Genomic DNA, 11,677 nt, shown 5'->3' with positions numbered 1-11,677 from the left:
GTTTTAAATTCGAAAGTGACATTTGCAATAATAAAGGTGTGGCGTAGTCACGGCTGGTCAGTATGAATATTTTGCAAGATCTGTGTGATGACAACCCCTTGAATGTATCAGATGACTGAATTGTTTTGCCTCAGAAGAGGTTTTGTTAACGTATTTTTGGGTTGTAATCGTAATTCACTTTTTACACTTCGATTTACCCTATATAGATTTATCAGACCAGTTGAGGTTTGGATAGATATGTTTTTTAGGTACATACCAACGGTTTGAAGGTGGAAAAGTCCTGCTAATAATCAGGTATAGATTGAGGTATAAAGTCTTTTTATCAAGTGCCTAAAACAGTTAAGGATCACCCCCCCCCCCAAAATTAAAAATTCATTATTAGTCATTATTTACTCACCCTTATCCAGACCTATCCTCTTCCGTGCAACGCACAATAGGTGTTTTTTTTTCTCTCTCTCCCCAATTTGGAATGCCCAATTCCCAATGCACTCCAAGTCCTCATGGTGGCGTAGTGACTTGCCTCAATCTGAGTGGCAGAGGACAAATCTCAGTTGCCTCCATGTCTGAGACCTTCAATCCGCACATCTTAACACGTGGCTTGTTGAGCGCATTACCATGGAGACGTAGCATGTGTGGAGGCTTCACGCTATTCTCCGCAGCATCCACGCACAACTCGCCACGCGCCTCACTGAGAGCGAGAACTACATTATAGCGACCACGAGGAGGTTACCCCATGTGACTCTACCCTCCCTAGCAACCGGGCCAATTTGGTTGCTTAGGAGACCTGGCTGGAGTCACTCAGCACGCCCTGGATTCGAACTCGCGACTCCAGGGGTGGTAGTCAGTGTCTTTACTCGCTGAGCTACCCAGGTCCCCTATTTTTATTTTTTTTAAGAATATCTTGTTTACTCTTTTCCGTGTATGTATGTATGTATGTATGTGATGTATGTATATATATATATATATATATATATATATATATATATATATATAAAAAATTGAATGAGGACTGGAGCTGTCAAACTGACAAAGAAGCACCTTGAAAGTATCATAAAAGTGCTCCATATGACCATGGTATACACTGCGCGGTATATTTTTAGCCATAAGATAGCTTTATGTTAGGAACAGACACAAATTGAAAGGGTTGGTTCGCCCCAAAATGAAAATTCTCTCATCATTTACTCAACATAATGCCATCTAAGATGCTCCAAAAAGCAGATTAAGTCAGCATAAACATAATCCATCAAACTTAAGTGGTTAAATCTATATCTTCTGAAGTGATCCAGTTGGTTATAGGTAAAAACAAACCAAAATATAATTCTTTTTTACTGTACATCTTGACAGCAGTCTCCTTGGTGATCATGATTTCAAGCTCAATTACACTTCCAATTGACCTGTTTCATGTGACGTTACTGTATGACCACGCCGCCAGGTTTGTGACCAATATTCCATATATCTTCATTGTGCTGCACTGTGAGATGCGACAAAAACCTTCTCCAGGAGTTAAAAGAAGCTCTTACATTCATACAGTCGGGATCATCACTGATGTTTTTTTTGTTTGTTTTTTTTTAATACTGTTACTAAATCAGAATAGAAAACAACACAAACATTTGTAACTTCTGAATGAGAGATGTTTACGGTGATGTACCGGTTGGCATTTGTACTCTCCGGTCACATTTCAGACTCGCCTGCGTACGGAGATGAAACGTGGATGAAATATCTTTAAATGTCCGCAAAAGTTCAATTTGGCAATATTTGTGCTGCCTTCAGACCTGTATGAACTTTTCCTGGGACTTGGCATGGATCAAAAGCAATTTTTTATGTTTTTCTTGATATAATTTTTCGGATGTTTTTCCATTCACTACCATTGTTTCCTCCCACTGATGTTCACAAATATGGCGGCTGCGGGGAAAAGTGACATCACTGAAACAGGTCAATAGCGCTATCTAGCGCTTTGAGCATGCATCAGGCACTAGGAAGTGTAAGCGAGCTTGAAATCATGATTGCACCTAGAGACTGTAATGGCAAGATGTATAGTGAAAAAAGGAATTACATTTTGGTCTTCTAAAAATCTTTGTTTGTGTTCTATTGTAGAAGGAAAGTCATACAAATCTGGAATGGTATGAGCGTGAGTAAATTTTTGAGTGAACTAACTCTTTAACTGAAAATCCACCCCAGCTCTCCTCGGCATGTTCTTGAGAGTAGCAGTGATTCTGTATGATGCATGAATTAATCATTATTTTGAGTCCGATCTATTTAGTGAACCGATTTATCCAGTTCACAAAACCATTCTGAATGATTTGTTCACGAATTGGAGTGGTCCAGCTCTTGGGTTCAGTTTTGGGCTGTCTCTGACAGCTCAGGGGAAGATTACAAGTGAATTATAACTTAAATGTCTGTTCCTCGCACAAAGTGATCATTTGACTTGGAATATAGCAAAGGAGGTACTACATATACTGAGACACAGCTCTGGAAAAAAATTAAGAGACCACCACAAAATTATCTGTTTCTCTGGAGTTGCTATTTATAGGTATGTGGTTGACTAAAATGAACATTTTATTATTATTATTATTCTACAAAGTACTGACAACATTTCTCCCTAATTCCAAATAGAATAGTGTCATTTAGAGCATTTATTTGCAGAAAATGACAACTGGTCAAAATTACAAAAAGATGCAGTGTTTTCAGACCTCGAATAATGTAAAGAAAACAAGTTTATATTCATTTTTAAACAACACAGTACTAATGTTTTAACTTGGGAAGAGTTCAGAAATCAGTATTTGCTGGAATAACTTTAATTTTCAATCACCTTCACAAAGACGAATCTGCCCGATATATATATATATATATATATATATATATATATATATATATATACACACACACACACACACACACACACACACACACACACACACACACACACACACACACAGTTGAAGTCGGAAGTTTACATACACTTAGGTTGAAGTCATTAAACCTAAATTTTTAAACCACTCCACAGATTTCATATTAGCAAACTATAGTTTTGGCAAGTCGTTTAGGACATCTACTTTGTATATGAGTCATTTTTCCAACAATTGTTTACAGACAGACTGTTTTTTTAATTGACTAAATCACAATTCCAGTGGGTAAGAAGTTTACATACACCTAGTTAACTGTGCCTTTAGGCAGCTTGGAAAATTCCAGAAAATGATGTCAAGCCTTTAGGCAATTAGCCAGTTGGCTTCTGATAGGCAATTTGCACAATTGGAGGTGTACCTGTGGATGTATTTAAAGGCCTACCTTGAAACTCAGCACCTCTTTGACATCATGGGGAAATCAAAAGAAATCAGCCAAGACCTCACAGAAATTGTGGACCTCCACAAGTCTGGTTCATCCTTGGGAGCAATTTCCAAATGCCTGAAGGCACCACGTTCATCTGTACAAATAATAGTACGCAAGTATAAACCCCATAGGACCACGCAGCATCATACCGCTCAGGAAAGAGACGCATTCTGTCTCCTTGAGATGAACGTAGTTTGGTGCAAAAAGTGCAAATCAATCCCAGAACAACAGCAAAGGACCTTGTGCAGATGCTGGAGGAAACAGTTTAGACAAGTATCTATATCCACAGTAAAACGAGTCCTATAGTGACATAACCTGAAAGGCTGCTCTGCAAGGAGGAAGCCACTGCTCCAAAACCACCATAAAAAGCCAGCAAGTGCACATGGGGACAAATATCTTACTTTTTGGAGAAATGTCCTCTGGTCTAATGAAACAAAAAGTGAGATGTTTGGCCATAATGACCATTGTTATGTTTGGAGGAAAAAGGGTGAGGCTTACAAGCCGAAGAACACCATCCCAACCGTGAAGCATGGGTGTAGCAGTATCATGTTGTGGGGGTGCTTTGCTGCAGGAGGGACTGGTGCACTTCACAGAATAGATGGCATCATGAGGAAGGAAAATTATGTGGATATATTGAAGCAACATCTCAAGACATCAGCCAGGAAGTTAAAGCTATGTCACAAATGGGTCTTCCAAATGGACAGTGATCTAAAGCATGCCTCCAAAGTTGTGGCAAAATGGCTTAAGGACAACAAAGTCAAGGTATTGGAGTGGCCATCACAAAACCATGACCTCAATCCAATAGAAAATTTGTGGGCAGAACTGAAAAAGCGTGTGCGAGCAAGGAGGCCTACAAACCTGAATCAGTTACACTAGTACACTAGGAGGAATGGGCCAAAATTCCAGCAACTTATTGGCAGAAGCTTGTGGAAGGCAACCTAAAACGTTTGACCCAAGTTAAACTATTTAAAGGCAATGCTACCAAATACTAACAAAGTGTGTGTAAACTTCTGACCCACTGGGAATGTGATGAAATAAATGTTTATTCTGACATTTCACATTCTTAAAATAAAGTAGTGATCCTATTTGAGTTTAAATATATTTGGCTAAGGTGTACAGTATGTAAACTTCTGACTTCAACTGTTTATATATACACTGGCAGCCAAAAGTTTGGAATAATGTACAGATTTTGCTGTTTCAGAAGGAAATTGGTACTTTAATTCACCAAAGTGGCATTCAACTGATCACGAAGTATAGTCAGGACATTACTGATGTAAAAAAAAAAACAGCACCATCACTATTTGAAAAAAGTAATTTTTGATCAAATCTAGACAGGCCCCATTTCCAGCAGCCATCAATCTAACACCTTATCCTTGAGTAATCATGCTAAATTGCAAATTTGGTACTAGAAAATCACTTGACATTATATCAAACACTGCTGAAAGCTATTTGGTTTGTTAAATGAAGCTTAACATTGTCTTTGTGTTTGTTTTTGAGTTGCCACGTTATGCAATAGACTGGCATGTCTTAAGGTCAATATTAGGTAAAAAATGGCAAAAAAGAAACAGCTTTCTCTAGAAACTCGCCAGTCAATCATTGTTTTGAGGAATGAAGGCTATACAATGCTTGAAATTGCCAAAAAAAAAAAAAAAAAAAAAAAGAAAATGGAATATTTCATACAAAGGTGTACATTACAGTCTTCAAAGACAAAGGACAACTGGCTCTAACAAGGACAGAAAGAGATGTGGAAGGCCAGATGTACAACTAAACAAGAGGATAAGTACATCAGAGCCTCTTGTTTGAGAAATAGATGTCTCACATGTCCTCAGCTGACAGCTTCATTGAATTCTACCCGCTCAACACCAGTTCCATGTACAACAGTAAAGAGAAGACTCAGGAGTGCAGGTGTTATGGGAAGGATTGCAAAGAAAAAGCCACTTTTGAAACAGAAAAACAAAAAGAAAAGGTTAGAGTGGGGAAAGAAACACAGACATTGGTCAACAGATAATTGGAAAAGAGTGTTATGGATCTTAACCCCATTGAGCTTTTGTGGGATCAGCTAGACTGTAAGGTGTGTGAGATGTGCCCGACAAGACAGCCACATGTATTGCATGTGCTACAGGAAGCGTGGGATGAAATGTCACCTGAGTATCTGGACAAACTGACAGTTAGAATGCCAAGGATCTGCAAAGCTGTCATTGCTGCATGTGGAGGATTTTTTCACGAGAACTCAAGTAGTTTAAGTTTTTTCAAGTAGTTTTTTTTTTTTTTTTTTTTTTTCAAATTGTAATAGTAATTTTTCACGTTATTAATGTCCTAACTGTACATTGTGATGAGTTGCCACTTTGGTGAGTTAAAGTAACAATTTCTTTCCATAAGAGCAAAATCTGTACATTATTCCAAACTTTTGGACGTGTGTGTGTAATTTTCATTTTTGAGTGAACTATCTCTTCAAAGAATTTCTTTTACAGTTATTTCATTTCTCATTATCTTAAACATTCACTTCATCGCGGTACAGCATTGACAAACTACACTCTTTTGTGGCCTTTTTAATGGTTCCTTTTATGTTGCGTTGTCAAACTACATTATGTATACATCATTAATGTAGCACAGAGTCCGTTGCAGTAAAGCTTAGATTCTTATTACCACAAAAAAAAAAAAAAAAAAGATGCAGATTACGAAATGTCTGTTATTTGCTAACATTGAGTTTGCTGCTTTGCTTTACTTTACAAGTTCACATTTGTCTTTTCATTCTTTACTTACTGTGTAAAATAAAAGCAATGACAGATATGAAACAATAGTTATCCCTTCATCCTATTCAAGAATGTGTTTCATGTAGACTACAGGCTCAGTGTTGTCAAAGCTATAGAGCATTATTATTTGTCTATTCTCTATGGATATTTTCACAAGGCCTGAGCTGCTGATTAATTTAATCTGTTGCACAGAATGTTGTCTATAGGTTTTTTTTTAATTTGTCAAATCAAATCAGCCCTACGTTTATTTACAGTATTCCAGTCATTTCCTTTTAAACGGGAATATCAAACTTTTATATTACATATTGACGATACTATATCTACAGGAGAAGATGGTACAAAGGGGAAAACCAGTCGGTATGTTTTGTTTTGTTTATGAGTTATATTATTGAGCAAGACAGAATCGTTTATTTTATGTTTGTTGATCATTTTTAACATTTTGTCCAAGTTTTAACATTGTTAGAAGGTCTGCAAGCTGTATTGCAAAGAAAAGTTGAGGTGGCAAAAGATTTAACTTTTAAATGAATTTATAAAAGGTGCTGCTGTTGACCTTGGGGCCGGGTGTGACAGTGATACAGAAAATGAGACACCTTTATGCTATCTGAGGTCTGAAAGTGTGCAGGAACTGCGAGAACATGCAGCTTTGTACAGAATACTACACCAACTTAATGACAGAAAATGCTTTAGTCATCTCATTCATGTTAAACAGCATTGGTTAATTTATGCCACCAGACACTGTATGTTTGAATCTTTTATTAAAAAGTTTTCTCATGAGGTGTGTGTGTGTGAGTCCATTGATAATGTGTGGTGGTTTGAGAATTTTACATTTTGAACATTGATGTGATTACAGTATGTTCATGCATATGCTGTATTTAAAGGTTAGATCATTTTTAATCTGGGAGGGTATGATTAAAGCAAAGTTCCGGGTTCGAAACAAGTGGAGCTTTTATTGACAACATCTGCAAAATGCTGTCAATTACTACAGGTGATAAATTTGACTTGTCCTTCAGTTTGTAAAAACAGATTTTGTTTACAGTAATGCATTTGACATCTAAGATGGGTGGATTTCTGGTTATGCATAATAAAACTTGTCACAATGTGAAATTGACGACAGAAGATCTAAAGATTTGAAGGTCTAAAGATTTGCAGCTGAAATGAATTTTGTATTTACCCTACATCCTAAAGCTATCTGTCAGTTGAGTAAAAATGAAAATTTGGAGAGAAAATGTGACCTCAGAATTGCACTCAACATTGTTTGTGAATGCAATAACTTTGTGGTTTCCATGGGGCCAGAACCCATGTCTCAGAGGTTGCTTGCTTCAATATTCGCTGTTACATCTCACACACAGTTGAGTGCTCAAGCCTTACAAAGTATACTCTTTTGACCACAAGCCAACACGGATGCATTCAACATATACGCACTACAATTGCTTTGTGATACTCTTTAATACAGTCAACGACAGGCACATCCGCAGACGACATTTCAGCTTAAATGGCTGCATGTGGATGGCTAGGGTATACTTAGTTTAAATACGCCTTGGAGGTTGTCTGTGCCGTTTTGTCTTACGCACAGTCAAGCGCTCTAGTCTTTCAAAGTATACTCTCTTGAACACAAGCCCAAACGGGTGCGTTCTACACTTTCACACTACGACTGCTTTGTGATATTCTTTAGTACAGTCAATGGCAGGCGCTTTGGAAGATGTACATGGACAGTTTGTGTTCTGGTCCCATGGAAACCAGGAAGTTATCTTGTTCACATAAACAGTGGTGAGCACCATTCTGAGGTTGTGTTCTGAGGTCCCACTAAAATTAGATTTTTGCATGTCTAGAAAAAATAGGCTGCACACGGACAGTCCACGCATACTGTGCTGATGATGAAGACTAGGGTATACTTTGTTTGTCCGTGTGCCATTCCATCTTGTGCATGGTCGAGTCAGTGCCTACTGTGCTGTTGATGAAGTTTACGTTACATATACTGCAACATGTGGAAAACCAAAGTATACTCTGGCCTTTAGACTTGCATTGTAATTCCAAACAAAGGGACGAGTCAAAATAATTTTCTGTGGACAGCAATGCTCTGGAGGCAGTTTAACTTGTATTATTTTCTTAAATTTGGGATTAGTACATCTGGTACAGTATCCCAGTGCCCAATTCACCTCCATTCCTTTTTGGAATTCCCCTTTTCATAACATCTTTCAAAATTTACTGCATTTTTCAAAGGACCCTTCTCAGTAAGATCCCACCCCCCCACCCATTACCATCAAAGAACATGAACCCTCTAGCTAGTGACCTTTTGGGTAGAGTACCCTTCACAAAAACCTTTCGTTTTGGATGATCTGAAGCTCCCACAATGGCATCACAGCCTTTAAACCCCCCAAGACAGCTGAGATCAAGAACAGGGCCCACATCTATCCTTTTATTTACCGCTCATATGTCAAAAAAAAAAAAAAAAGATTCTTCTGTTCTCTAAGATAAACTGTACACATAATTCACCATACCTGTTACTTTTCCTTTGTCTTAATTTAGAAGTATGAACAAAGTACACAGGGTGTCTCTTTTTTGTAAGACAAATTGAGAGGGCACAGATGAAAGACTGTTGCGAGTACTAGTAGTCTTAGCTTAGCTGTCTTTTCGGGTTTTTTTAAAGAAAGTTTGTCAAATATTTCCTTCATAAATTTCAGGTGGTGTCAATATCAAGAAAATTTTCACATTAATGCCATTGCATTGATAGCTTTCCTAGAGATTTTCTAAAGCACAAATAAATTTGTGACCCTCACGACTGAAGACTTTTAAAAACATGAATATGCGGACATAGTTATATATTATTTCTCACAAAGTTTCAGAGTTAAAGAATAAAATTATCCAGTCTTCCTGTATATAGAATAATTATGTGCCTTCAACTATTTTAATAACATTTCGTAATTTCTCTGAACTTTTCAGACCTCCCGAAGGACAAGATTTTCTCATCTCCACATGGAATACAATGCTAAGCCCTTAAATATTCTAATACGAGGCAATGTAGTAGTTTACAAGTTGTAGTTTTAGTGCAGGGTACATATGAAGATTAAAATCATGTTGCCTCAAAGGACATCTCTTGTTGAAGCATACAGATGATTTTGTCTCCAATCTGTGGTGTTTACTTAACCATGGGCATTAGGATGGATGAGTCATAATGATATACATCATTAACAAGAAAGTACCATGAAAATACCATGGTATAAGTACCTTGGTAAACCATGAAAATACCATAGTATTGCCCTCCAATTACTGTACCATGGATCTGCTACAATACTTTTTAAATGGGATTTATGTATTTAGGAGTGTATGTTCATTGTTTGATGGTGTTTGTTGCTGTTACCACTAAACAGCTGGCATTGTATTGGTCATAATTGATATGTGATGTAAAATAAAGAGTAGAAATGTGTCACTAGCTAAAAGAATAATCCTTGACTGTATACTGAAGTGAGACTGTTCCCATTTTAAAATTAGAACATGAATGTAGAACACAGAAACAAATACATAAACAATGTGTCTTTGTTTTCCCCCCTGTTGTTCTGTTTCTTTCTAGAATATTCAGGCGCCACACAGTAGACAATGGCAGTTCATCATCTCATATGCGTTTGATGCAGCACTGCAACGCATGCGGTTGTGAACATCAAGTGGAACATCTAGAACTCAACGTGGCGACCCTGGCAGGATTTATTCCCAAGATCTGCTCGCAGCATGCTGGAAATCTGGATTGGAATTCCGCTGGGTCTCTGTATGGGATCTGTATTAGGCGCATCTGCAATACATACTGTATATAATGTAGGAGGAGTGAAAAAAAAGTACTTTAATATGGTAACCCGTGTTGTCTGCAGCCTCTGAGACTTTTATTCTAACTCTGGACTGGCTTGTCAACATGTTAGATGTGCAATAATTTAATAAGAAATTACTATGAGGTGTGTTGTTTTTTTTTTAAATAGATGTATTTGTTTTGAAGGAAATGGTCTGCCACCTTTTTACACTGTGGGGATGGGAATGTGGTCATGTGTCTGTCAGTGGGGAGAGAGGAAGCGGTAAGAGCCATCACCTGGTGATTACTGACTCTAAACACCTGTGTCTCATTTCAGTTTCGGCAGAGACGGGCTTTAAAAGACCGGCGGAACACCAGACCGAAAGAGAGAGTCCGAGACGCGCACATACCCAGACTGGAGCTGAACGCTGAAAAGCCATTTATACTTGAGCACCTTTTGAGTTTATGTTGTCTGTTATCATTGAAGCTGATGTGTGTAAACTGAAAGTCTTGCTGGAAAGCATATTTTGAGTTAAAGCCCTGAGAATAAAAAGACACTCACGTGGACTGCGATGCTGGCTCCCGTTTCCTTCTTGCCTCCAACTCTTAGAACCTTTACATACACGCTACAACAAACCACCAGGGTATCATGTAATAATTATTCAGTACTACAGTATGATATCAAAATACAATAGGGCTACCACCAGGTTTGTGGACATGCACTATGGAATGCTTTTGAGAATTATTCAATACCATGATATATTTCAAAGTACAGTGTTATTTTATTTTTTTTAAATAAATGTACCATGGTAATAACTGTGGTAATCTTGTAAATCCCTTGGAGATCAATGTATTTACAAGGTATATGGATATGGTAATCATTCTGTAAATTGATTTATATCAAAATACCATGGTATTACCATGTTTGTGGACATGGACCATAGTATTGTCATTGTATTCTTGGAAGTACCTTTGGAAATCATTCAGTACCATGATATATATCAACGTATGTGAAATAACCATGATTTTTGACATGTACCATGGTAATACCATGGTATTCTTGCGATTACCTTGCAGATCCATTTATATACAATGGTATATGTATATGGTAATCATTCAGTACTGTGATATATATCAAAATACCGTGTTTTCACCATATTTTTAGCATTGCCATATTGTTACCATGTTTGTGGGCATGTACCATGGTAATACTATGGCATTCTTGGAAGTACCTTAAATAATCATGCAGTACATATATATCATAGTATATATATACAGTATATATATCAAAGTATTTTGGCATTACCATGTTATATATATATATATATCATGTTCCATGGTAATACATTAGAGTACCTTGTAATACCATGGTATATAAGAATATGGTAATCTTTCAGTGACATTATATATATATATAAAATATCATGTTATTATCATCAGATATCATGGTACCACTACATATTTTTTGTGTCCATTCAGTTCATCATATAATAATTAAACATTGTAAAAAAAAAAAAAAAGTAGGCCTCAAATATGTATTTACTGTAAACTGTACTTTGCTGACGCTTGGTCCATTTTTCAGATTTATTGGTACTGGTGAAGTAAAGAATTGTTAGACCTACAGGGACACATCATTATTAGCTGAAAATATTCATGAAGCAAATGTATGTAAATTCTAATCAGACATGAACTTTGCTGGAAGAGTTCATCTCAAGGACCACGTAGACAAAAATTACCCAAGACTGTTGTCAATTTAGAGCAGAAGTGTGTATCAAACCCATATGCGTTGATTTAAGTCGAGGCTGTTTGGTCTCTGTTCAGG

General features: G+C 37.1%; 1 protein-coding gene across 3 annotated transcripts in view; it reads left to right on the top strand.

The window, feature by feature from the left end:
* LOC127438684 (dystroglycan 1-like) overlaps positions 1-10,417 on the top strand; it is a 75,637-nt gene extending 65,220 nt beyond the window's left edge. Inside the window, exons 5-6 of one of the 3 annotated variants that reach the window (XR_007896788.1) lie at positions 9,649-9,907; positions 10,193-10,417. The gene's annotated coding sequence lies outside the window, so the exon portion shown is untranslated. Of the gene's footprint in view, positions 1-9,648 lie in introns of all 3 variants that reach the window. The other 2 variants (XR_007896787.1, XR_007896786.1) reach the window with 2 other exon arrangements.
* The last annotated feature ends 1,260 nt before the right edge of the window (positions 10,418-11,677 follow it).

Source organism: Myxocyprinus asiaticus, chromosome 50 (genome assembly GCF_019703515.2).
Source record: "Myxocyprinus asiaticus isolate MX2 ecotype Aquarium Trade chromosome 50, UBuf_Myxa_2, whole genome shotgun sequence".
NCBI lineage: Eukaryota > Metazoa > Chordata > Actinopteri > Cypriniformes > Catostomidae > Myxocyprinus > Myxocyprinus asiaticus.
The sequence above is the reverse complement of the archived record's forward strand: the minus strand, read 5'-3'. Positions and strand labels throughout refer to the sequence as shown.